This window comes from Notamacropus eugenii, chromosome 2, assembly GCF_028372415.1.
Source record: "Notamacropus eugenii isolate mMacEug1 chromosome 2, mMacEug1.pri_v2, whole genome shotgun sequence".
NCBI lineage: Eukaryota > Metazoa > Chordata > Mammalia > Diprotodontia > Macropodidae > Notamacropus > Notamacropus eugenii.
In genome coordinates, this window is record NC_092873.1 from 217,962,321 (window position 1) to 217,974,609 (window position 12,289).

Here is a 12,289-nt window from a genome sequence, read left to right on the forward strand (position 1 = left end):
CTATATGTTCTAAAATGTTTACAGCAGACCTCTTTGTGATAGCAAAGAACTGGAAATGACAGGGATGACAGTCAGTTGGGGATTGGGTGAACAAGTTGTGGTGTGTGATTGTGGTGTAATACTATTGTACTCTAGGAAATAATGAGCTTGATGATCTGAGAAAACCATGGATATACTTGCGTGAAATAATGAAAAATGAAGTGAGCATTACCAAGAGAACATTATATATAATAACAGCAATATTTTTTGAGAATAACTTCGAGTGACTAAATCATTTTGACTAACATAAATACTCTAATTAACTACAAAAGACCTATAAAAGAACAATACATTCATCCAAAGAAAGAAATGATGAAGAGAAGCATGTATAGGAATATATATTATGTATATACGCACATATACATATTTATGTGTAATGGTAGCCATCTCTAGGGTAGAGAAGGAGAGGGAAGAAAAAAAGGTGAGAAAAAAAAAAGAAAGTTATATGATAACCTTATTATATCTCTAAGAGAAATAGCAGTAAATGTGCAATTTTCAGGTGCAATAATCTTTTTTTCTATTCTACAATGTTATGGAAATGCTAGTTTTATTGCTTAAATTCAGAATAAAATAAATAAATTGAAAAAAATCTTCACATATTTCATTTTGCTATGACAGAAACATTATTAAGCTTCTCTACAAATACAAAAAACCTATCATTTAAGTCAGTAAGGATGACACATTTTTTGCTATCTCATACATTGTGAAATTCCAAAGTATTTTACTTTTCAAGTAAAAATTAAACAAAAATGAATTGTAAATGCGCTTGTTTTTAGGAACCACTCCATAAAACACCTTAAAACAATGAAAAGTTTTACCAGTTCTTCGTCAATTTCAAAGTACAGCAGGCTCCTTAGGAAACCCGATTCTTTTTGTGTTGTGATTTGTGGAAATCTATTCTGTAATTTATGGAAATAATAAATGTATAGGTCAACATGTGAGAAAAATTTTATCTTGCCTCTAATTGATAAACAGGCATGCCAGCTTTGGAAATTGTGGAAACTAGATATATTTTTCTGAGGAAAAATTTGTCATTAGAATCTAGCTCAGATGTAGTGCTGAGCTTTCCTAACCCTGGTTCTAAGGACTGGCCAACTCTGTGCTTTCCAACAAGGCCTGAGGGGTCCCAGGAAGCAGAGGTAGCTAGGTGGCAGAGTAGATGGAACCCTGGACCTGAAATAAAGAAGATCTGAATTCAAACCCAGCTCCAGACACTTATCATCTGTGTGACTAGGGAAGTTATTTAATTCTAAGTTTTCTCATCTATAAAATAAGGATCGTGACAGTACCTACCTGCCAGCATTGTTGTGAAGAGCAAATGAGATAACATTTGGAAAGTGTTTTTCAAAACTTAAACTATACAAATGGTAGCCATTATTATTTAAGCTCCTACTGGGTTATCTTATTTGAGTAAAAGTGAAAAACAGAGGGGGCCTGGGAGGATTTGAAATTTTTACTTTCATGCTTTCTTTTTAAATGACTTTGAGGAGCAGTTGAGTCCATTTCGGTATTGTTGTATAAGCCTCTTTATGAAAAATAATGAGGTTTTGAGGATTGTTGAACTCCCATTTAGAAAAATAAGACAATCTTTCTACCTAGACAGGCAGACTACTCTGCCATTATGAAGTACTGTGCTAAGTGTGTATCAGGGAAACAATAAAATCGTAGGGCATGAAAATGGGAGATTATCAATAGCTCCAGGGGAGGGCATGTTCAAGTTACTCAAAGGTCTGGTCTTCAGTCCTCCCACTGACGTTTCTAGAACGGCTCCATCCACATCTGTTACATTCTACTCTACAGGACTTTTCCCCTTCATAGTGAAGTTTATCTGTAGAGCAGTATGCAATAAAAGTTTTGGTCTATATCTTCTTATTCATAAAAAATCAAAGTGTTTCTCTCTTGTTCACAGCATTACATTGTTACCCTCCAGGGTTCCTCTCTCTTATCTTTCTTAAGAAGGAGTAACATAAGGAAATCCACTCACCCAGGTCTCACTCTAGATCTCCCCTTCCCTACAGTACACCATGAAGAAACCCTAGGGATTGCCATCATCCCTGACCACTCTAAAGAACCCCAGGACCTTCCATAATATTCTACCACAGAACTTTCATATATGGACTTCATCTCCCAATTAGAAAGTGAGCTCTGCAATAGCAGATGTCTCAAATTTATATTAATACAGCACTTAGCAAGTGCCAAGCACATAAAAGAGCTGAATAAATGCTTCTCCATTCCATTCCATTCTAAAAAATTGGATTTGTCTATCATGACCACTTATCTCTGGCTTGGTAACTCTGGGGAATGAGCTTTTCACTTGTGAACAGAGTTTTGAAAGTATTTGAGATTGGACCAGTCTCTAACCTGGGAAAACAGAGCAGGCTAGAAGTGTGCTAGGAATCAAGCAGTGGTTTCGTTGGTTTCAGAGTGAGGAAACCACTTGCAAGTGGAAGACGTCCTGAGGAATAGGGATTAATATGTTGTTGCACAGGCAGTATCTACATACATATAGGGCTGTACTATGACATAGTCATTTTTTAGATCTTTATTTAATATTCCATAAGTCCTGTGGGAACAGTATTGTGTCAAGTCTTAGGAGCCATGATTACTCCATGAGGTACGGAACCAGAGTTCTGTGACAGGAATGGGAGTACAGTACAAAGAACAGGGATTTTGAGCATGTCAGAGACATGATGGCACTTGAATCCCTGGGAAATAGGAGGAGTGACACCTGCTGCAATACCCTTTGCCAGAGAGTGAGATCATCCACAGAGCAAAGAGTTATTATTATGCCAAACTGAGAGCACAGTTTGCTTGCTGGACCTTAGCTCTGGGAAACAGGACAGTTCCAAAATATTTTGACGCACTCAACATATTTCAAATTCCAATTTCTTTTGGTAGTAGAATATTTCCTCCTCAGAAAGACAAATGTCCCTCTCCTCTTCCCATGATGCTCCCAGGAATCTTTCTGCTCATCCCCAAATTTCAATCTAATATTGGTGCAGAGATCTATCTCTGTGGTTATTTACTTTCATCATAATATTATGGATGTAATACTGGACATAGTCGTTGCAATTTATCATGAAGAATTATTGCATTTTCATGGGAATAATTCTGTTGCACTTCTCAACAAGAGATATACTTCCTAGGCTTTTCAAGGTAGCATAGTACCAGCAGGTGTAGTCCATTTCAGTGCAGTTGCAGTTGTTGAGTAGATATATCTGAACAGAATGTAGTTTTGAGGCAGGCACCACTGTGAAGTCTTATTCCAATTTGGGTTCACATCTTATAGACAAGTTAGGGAATTATTTATGCCACACAGAAACCCACCAACAAGGTCAAATGCTGATTTGGATTTTAAGGTATTACTTAATCCTAACATCTTGTTTTATTTCCTACACAAGGCACACATGTCTTATATGTGTAGATGTGTGTATGTGTGTACAGGTTCTGTATACATATATATGTAAAAATATCTATATGTTATATGTAATGTAAATGTGTATATAATGCATGTATATAGGGTATCCCAAAAGTCTTTGTGTAATCTTAAAGAATTAAAGGTTAAAGGTGCACAAATACTTTTGTGACACCCTATATATGAAGGAGCACCATTGACTAGCAGAAGGAAGACTTGCTTTATAATTATGAAGCCCTGAGTTCAGACATGCTGGCTCCTGAGAAGGTTTTTTTTAGCCTCTTAGTGCTCAGTCTCTAATCTTTCCCCCAGAACTCTACAACACTGTAAGTTACACAGTAGTTGCCAATGTGTTATGTAGAAATTCATTTCCATGGTTCAAGTTTCTCAGACTGATGAAATATATATACATATTTCTAATAAATATATAATAAGTATATTGTAATATGTGTTCAGTGTTTCCAGTAAAATCCCCCTCTGATGCTGCAGTATAATATGGAAATGACCAAGGGTTTTCAAATATTCTGCCAATGAATCCAACTACATTCAGGCAGATTGAAACTAAAAAGACTTAAAGTAAATATGCAATACTTGCTTGTATGTTTGTGGTTTTGGGAATCGGGTTGCAAAGGAAAAATTTCTAAAACCTTATTGAGGAGTTATGCTCTATCATGGGCAGCCAATGCCTATGAAAGTACAGATTAATGTTTAATGATTAGGAGAAAGTTTTAAAAGATACCTACATGTGTATCTATATGAGTGTATTTATACATATATATGTATATATGTTTTTACACATTTGTAGTGAAGGTGTCCTAAAAGAAAATGTCGTTTTAAACTTTAATAGCTACACATTCAAACATATGCACACAAACATACATATATAGGTATATGTGTATACAAATACATACATATATATACCTGAATCTCATATATGAATATATGCACAGATGCACACACATATGTGAATGTGTGTGTGTATACATGTATATATATATTTATATGTATATTTTGGATGCCAGTACATTCAGCATAAATTTGACCATTAAAAAACAATCCATTGAACAAACAGTCATAAATATGAATTTGAAAATCTTAAAAAATAAAATGGATAATTTGTGTTCCTATAGAGTAAACAGGTATAGCAGAATAAATTCCTTACTAATGATTATTGGGGAAAAAGTTACTTCTCCTTGTTCACACCTAATCTCACAGGAATTATCTGTTAGGGGTTTTCTGGTGCTTTGTGGCTGAGTTCCAGAAGGCTTGTGGTACTTTGGACATTAACTCAGAGATGATGACATGACAAAGGGCAAAGTAATAAAAGGACCATTGAACTGAAAGATTCCTAAGTATCTCACTGAACTTTGCAGAGGAGCTTGTCAAAGGTACAGAATGAGAGGATTAATGGGAACTGTTACCAAGCAGATAAAGACTGGTTGTCTTGGTGCTGATACTTAGTAGACCTGTTGAAGTTTTTTTTTTTTTTTTTTAGTGGTTTTCAGATTAGGAGAAACAGTTTTACTGAGTTAAATGAAAATATTCTGGGTATAGCAAAGGATGAGGGCGTCAGTGTTTGTAGGAAAGGGGGAAGGCATTAAGCATTTATATAATGTAAATTGTGCCAGGCAATGTGTTAAGTATTTTGCAAATATCATCTCACAGAAATAGATTATAATTCATGAAGGATACTATTTTACTTTTTACAGATTTGCATTTTACTTACCTTTCTTTTCAGGAAGATTGGAAATGTCAAAGATAATTTTCTGTGAATATCAGGAAAAACAAAGGTACCCAAAAGCTGAGAGAGAAGAATGTTGAACAGCAGCGAGTCCCAGCCTGCAGCTGTACAGCTCTGCTATGAGAACATCAATGGGTCCTGCATTAAAACTTCCTACTCCCCAGGATCCTGAGTCATCCTCTACCTGGCTTTTGGCTCTGCTGTTATCCTGACTGTCTTGGGAAACCTTTTGGTCATGATTTCAATCCTTCACTTCAAGCAACTGTACTCTCCAGCCAATTTTCTCATTGCCTCCTTGGCTTGTGCTGACATTTTGGTGGGAGCCACTGTGATGCCCTTTAGCATGGTGAGGTCAATGGAGAGTTGCTGGTATTTTGGGGAGAATTATTGTAAATTTCACTCTTGTTTTGATGCATCATTTTGTTATTCATCTATTTTTCACTTATGCTTCATCTCCATTGATAGATACATTGCTGTCACTGACCCTCTGGTGCATCCAACCAAATTCACTCTGTCAGTTTCAGGAATATGCATTGCATTCTGCTGGTTCCTTGCCATTACATTTAGTTTTTCACTTCTTTACACAGGTGCCAATGATGATGGGCTGGAGGAATTAGTAAGTGCCCTGACCTGTGTGGGAGGCTGTCAGACACCTATGAATCAAAGCTGGGTAATGATAGATTTTCTGTTGTTCTTCATTCCATCTCTGGTTGTGGTCATTCTTTACTGTAAGATTTTGCTAGTAGCTAAAGAACAGGCTAGAAAGATAGAAAGCATGAGCAGCAAAACTGAGTCATCCTCAGAGAGTTACAAAGCCAGAGTTTCCAAGAGGGAGAGAAAAGCAGCTAAAACACTGGGTATTGCAATGATCGCATTTCTGATTTCATGGTTCCCCTATTGTTGCATTCCTAGGGTTCATCACCCCAACTTATGTTTATGAGATTTTAGCTTGGTTTGGTTATTACAACTCAGCCATGAACCCTCTGATCTATGCTTTTTTTTACCCTTGGTTTCGAAAAGCAATTAAACTGATTGTCACTGGGAAAGTCTTCAGAGGTCACACATCAACAACGGATTTGTTTTCTGAACAAGATAAGGTTTTAGACTGAAGAAGATAAAATCTGGAAGAAAATTAAAAATGGAAGAGGTGAATTTATTGTGGGATGAAACTATGCTCTCAAAGTCCCAATTTCAGAGTTGATATTTAATAAAATATATTTACCATGCCAAATTGCATGTGAAGTGTTCACCAGCTGATTTCAAAGTTGTATTCCTGTTCCCGTCTTTTCTCATTTGACATTTGTTTTTGTTCATTATTCCTGTCTTGGACCAATGGATAAAAGGATTTTTTTTCTCTAATGAATAAATATCTTATAATCTCCTCTGATCCTTTCCCTCTGGTGGCCTTTCATTTGCTACCAGTAGATAAGGTACCTATTTTACCTATTCTGATTCCTTCCAAGAACATCTCTCATATATTGTCTTCCATTTAAAAGTTTTTAAAAAACATTTCACATAAATCTCAATAATGTTCTGTAGTGGAGTTAACAATTGTATTTATTAAAATCAGTAGAACTGAAGTGTTGTCAACTCTTCTAGACTTTAGAATATTGTTGAAGCGTTTTCTTTCTTTGCATTTTCTTTCTCTTTTTTTAAAGAAAGTGAAGTGGGGGATCAAGGAAGCTGAGCCACCCTGTGAGAGGAGCTCCTATAATAACAATGGTTTTCTGCCCTAAAGTCCTTGGGTTTCTTTATATTCTAGACAATGAGAAAACTTAGCTCTTAAGAAATTTTTCTCTGGGAGTATAAGTACATTATATCACTGTTTCTTATACAATTACTTCATTAATAAAAATGATCACAAGCATTTATGTAGTATATTTACCAGGTACTGTGCAGTGCTTTACAAATATTTTCTCATTGGTTTTTCAGAATAACCCTGTTGAAGTAGGTTCTATTATTATCCCCATTTCACAGTTGAGGAAACTGAGGCAAACAGAGGTGAATTGACTTGCCAGCATTAAAAATGTCTGAGGCTGTTTTTGAATTGACATCTTCCTGACCTAAGACCCTTAATTGGATCCACTATACCAAGCAGCTGCCTCATTAGCAATATTACATACATATAACATAATATTACCAAATATTACCAAAAAAATACAATAACATAACATTACCAAACCAGCAGGTACAGGAGAATCTAATTTTCTTTCGCAACTATTTGCTCATTCCATTAATTTAAGAGGTTGCTTTAATCACCTAAAAAAGTCTTAAGTTAATATGGGATAGCACTGATTTTAGGTTGATGTCTAGTGATGTCCAACTCTTCTTTATCCATTTGCTGTTTTCTTGGCAAAGATGTTGCAGTGGTTTGCCACCTCCTTCTCTAGCTCATTTTACAAATGAGCAACTAAGGCAAACAAAGTTAAGTGACTTGTCCAAGGTCACCCAGTTAGTTGTTTCTAAGGCCAGATGTGAACTCATGAAGATGAGCCTTCCTGAATCTAGGCCCAGTACTCTATTTATCCACATTGCCACATACCTGCCTCAGTTTTTGGCTTCAATAACAATTACACATATATGTATATGTACATTCAGTGTACAGGTACATGCATACATGACCATATATGTATATTCATGCACATGTACATATATAATGGTATTGCCAAACACATGCTATCAAATATGTTGCAACTAAATATGTTATACTTTTTTTTTTGCTACTTATGGTATAGTCATCAGTCCCATAGAATATAGTTTCCTTTCTCCTTCAGTAAAAAGTACAGGATATTTAAAGATTGTTGATACATTTATTTTAAATCTTTATGAAAAAAGATTTATGTGAAAAAAGTTGAAATATTTTAACAGTTTTTGTGTATTTTAATGCATAACAGGCCTATTAGAAAATATGTGTTGTGACTTGTGAAGGGAACATTAAAATCTCAGACAAAGTATATCTTCTTCACAACTTAGTATTTTGTCTCATATCAGTCTTAGATCCCTGGTACAAACCAGAACCTACAGCTTGTAGACCTGGGCTTCCAGTACAGCACAGATTCTTTATATATGCATTTGTCTATGGTCCAAGGGAAATTCGAAGATTTCTCACACTTTGATGTTGAACATTAGGGCAGAGTTTAGTATGTGGTTAAAGGATTCCTTCAGTCCTTATCCTACTTTTTTGGTTATATGAAAGGGTTCAGGCCTGGTTATATACCCCAGTTGGAATATACAATGAGTATAGAATGACTTTAGCACTTAGATTTTTTGCCACATCTTTCTAACTGGCATTTGCCTTAAAAAGGATAATCTAGTTCAGTGCTATTATAGAGGACAAAGGGCACATCTGTGAGGAATGTCATTCCCTATAGTCTACAGCTTCCATTGAGAAACCTGAGATAATGTACATTTTTGTTAGAGAGAAAGCCCAATATACTTTTTGTGTGTGGATATCATCTCTTCTGATTCAACACACTCTGTACTCTCTACCTATATATGTGTATGTGTGTGTGTGTATGTACAATCTCTCCATCTATCCAAATACTGAGAAAAGATTTAAGAGTTATAAATATTTTCTTTCCATGTAGTAATGTAAACAGTTCAGCTTTAGAGAGTCTTTTATGATTTTTCTTTCCTGTTTACCTCTTCATGCTTCTCTTGATTCTTGTCTTAGGAAGTCAAATTTTCTATACAGATCTGGTCTTTTCCTCAATATGAATGATTGAAAGTCCTCTATATCATTGAATGATCATTTATTCCCTTGAAGTATTATACTCAGATTTGCTAAGTAAGTGATTCTTGGTTTCAATCCCAGTTCCTTTGACCTCTGAAATATCCCGTGCCAAGCCCTTCGACTCCTTAATGTTGAAGCTGCCAGATCCTGTGTTATCCTGATTGTATTTCCACAATACTCAAATTGTTTCTTTCTACTTGCTTGCAGTATTTTCTCCTTGATCTGGGAACTCTGAACTTTGGCCACATTATTCCTAGGAGTTTCTCTGTTCAGGTCTCTTTCAGGAGGTGATCAGTGGATTCTTTCAATATTTATTTTGCCCTCTTGTTCTAGAATATCAGGGCAGTTTTCCTTGATAATTTCATGGAAGAAAATGTCTAGGCTCTTTTTCTGATCATGGCTTTCAGGTAGTCCCATAATTTTTAAATTGTTTCTCTTGGATCTATTTTCCAGGTCAATTGTTTTTCCAATGAGATATTTCACATTATCTTCTTTTTTATCAAATTTTTGGTTTTGTTTACTAACTGCTTGATTTAACTCATAGTCATTCATTTCCCTGAATTCAATTCTCTGTTTCAACAAATTATTTTGTTTAGTGAGCTTTTGAACCTTCTCCTCCATTTGGCTAATTCTGCTTTTTAAAACCTCCTTCTCCTCACTGGCTTTTTGGATCTCTTTTTCCAATTGAGTTAGCCTCTTTTTAAAGCTGTTATTTTCCTCAGCATTTTTTTGGTTCTCCTTTAGTAAGCTGCTAACTCATTTTTGAAGCTCTTCTATTGCCTGATCCCAGTTTAAGTTCCTTTTGGAGGCCCTGGAGGCAGAGGCCTTGACTTCTTCTCACAGTATGCCTTGTTCTTCCTCATCTGAAAGAATGGGGGGAGACACCTGTTCCCCAAGAAAGTAACCTTCTTTGGTCTTATTTTTTTCCCCCTTTTTTGGGCATTTTCCCAGCCAGTTACTTGACTTCTGAGTTTCCTCTCCACAGCTACTTTGCCTCCAGTTCCACCAAGCCAGCACTGGGGGCTGAGATTCAGATGAGCTGCTCCAAACCCTCAGGGGCTTTAGCCAGGGGTAGTGCTGCTATTCAGTGTGAGATTAAGATCAGCTGCTCAGGTTGGGGCAGGGCCACCACACAAGGCTCAGTTCCCTCAGGGTGTTTACCATGAGACCTTCAAGAATGGATGTGGGCTACTGTCTGCTTTGGGAGCCTGGTCTGCTGCTGCCTCTACTGCTGCCACCTGAGGAGGCCCGAGTTATGGGGATACCCTGCTCCCTTCTCAGCCAGCTGAAAAGATCTTCTCACTGACCTTTGTCACCTGTGGGTTGAGGGATCTGCACTGCCACTGGAGATTCTGTTCCTGAAGCCTGCTCGGATCGGCTCTTTTCCATGCCATGTGGCCAAGGCTGGGTTGTGCTCTGCTCCATGTCCAGTGCAACAGATGTTTCCTGTTGGTTTTTCAGGTCACTCTGGGCTAGAAATCTCCTCCACTCTGTTGTTCTGTGGCTTCTGCTGCTCTAGAATTTGTTGAGAGTTCTTCTTTACAGGTATTTTTTATGAGCTGTGGGGTAAGAGGTAGTATATGTTCATCTTTCCACTCCACCATCTTGGCTCCGCCCCCCCGAATATTTTATTTTTTAAGGAAAAAGTTCCAAAGACTGTAAATTTACTGTTGTTTTGTGCTTTGATTACTGGGCTTGTTATCTGAATTGTCATAAAGCCAATAGTAGAAAATGACATGTTTGGCAGTCTGAGAACTGCTTAAAGGTGGATGCCTGCATCTAGAAAATGTTTTGGTGATGATCTCATATCAACCTAGGTAAGATTCCTCTGACTCTGTTTCCCCATTCTGCTAATTCCTTGCTGAAAATGAAAATTCTTTACCTCGTTAATTGTGAGCCTTGCCTTTAACACTTTGTGACTACATAGTTGGTCACTACATAAAGTCAGCTATGACTCGAGCCTGGAATCTAACTTAGTTAGGCGAGATTTTCCCTCTATTAAAAGATACAATGTACCTCTTTGTTTTCTTAGGGTAAATTTCTATTACCGAGAAGTTTTGTAAGTACAAGACTAAACTGTTTAAAAAATAGAATGAGACTGGAAATTCTCTGTGTTAATTATAATAGGATACAAGTATGAACATCTTATAATTTTAACCTATGTTTTGGTCAAATTATAATGTAGAGATTGAGGTGGCTGGCACCAGGGTCTCCCCACTGGTGGTAATTCCTGATGTTGGGGCTCAGGGAATGGTGGCTGTGAGGCTTGTCCTTACACACAGTTGCAGGTTCTGGGGTTGGGTAGCTGCTGGGGATGGATATGTGAAGCCCCTCATGGCTTTGGCCACCTGGGTGGGGAAACAATTCAAGTTTCTCCACAATTCTCCAGCTTTCTCTTTCCCTACTGCATTTGGGAGCCTGATCTGGGATGAAATGGATTATCAGAGAGACATGGGATGTAATGGCCTTTTTAGCAGTCCCTGGACTCATGACCCTGAGGAAGAGGAGTGGGGAAGGCAGGGGGTTTACTGAATACCCCCCTCCTTTTCCCATCCTTTCACAGAACCATATCCTGTTGAGTGATAGGGGTTGTAGGGAGTGTCCCTCAATATTTTCTGGGGTGTTTTCCTCTTTTTCTTAGCATCTGCCCTTATTTCAAAGGATAATACATTCCTTTCCTAACGCTGTGGGGACTTGGGGACAATATAGGATAAAAACTGAAAAGTCAAGAATAGGTTAATAAGAGGTTGCTATAGTTATTTTTTTAACTTTCTTCAGTCTGTGTTTTCTACCAACAATCTTTCTTTCACTGCTCTAGATTCTAGAACAATAAAGGTATTATTTTTCCACTTGCTTTAAAAAATTTTTGAAGTCCTTTATAAGTTTAATCCTTTTTTTCCCCCTTAAATTCTACAGAGTGGTACTTCAAACATACTGAGAAGCATCAGAAAGGGGTGAGTTATTTGAATTAGCCAATAAGTCTCAGGAGTTTTTTCCTGCAATCCTAAAATGACTAACTGCTAAGCTTCTTAATGATTAATCTCAAAATCTTGAGAATCTGCTAAGATGTTTTAGTACTTGTTCAACTTTAATTATCTAACTTTATTTTTCTAGTTCCAACTTCACCATTGTTATAACAATAAGAGAAAAAGATGTCCTACGTATGTTCCCACTTTTCTTAGAATTTAACCTCCCACAGAAAGCCTAAAATGGGAGGAAGTAAAATTTATAAATATTTCCCAGTGTTCTCTCCAGCTGTAGCCCTTAGATGTTCTTCTGGCTGGCTGAATCTTTTTAATCTTTCAATATAACAGAATCAAGCTCACAGCACAAACATGACATAGATATTCTGCAAACAGAG

The 12,289-nt window shown here is 36.9% G+C and overlaps 1 pseudogene; it reads left to right on the forward strand.

The window, feature by feature from the left end:
- Window positions 1–5,228: 5,228 nt before the first annotated feature.
- LOC140523812 (trace amine-associated receptor 7a-like) lies at window positions 5,229–6,340 on the forward strand (annotated as a pseudogene).
- The last annotated feature ends 5,949 nt before the right edge of the window (window positions 6,341–12,289 follow it).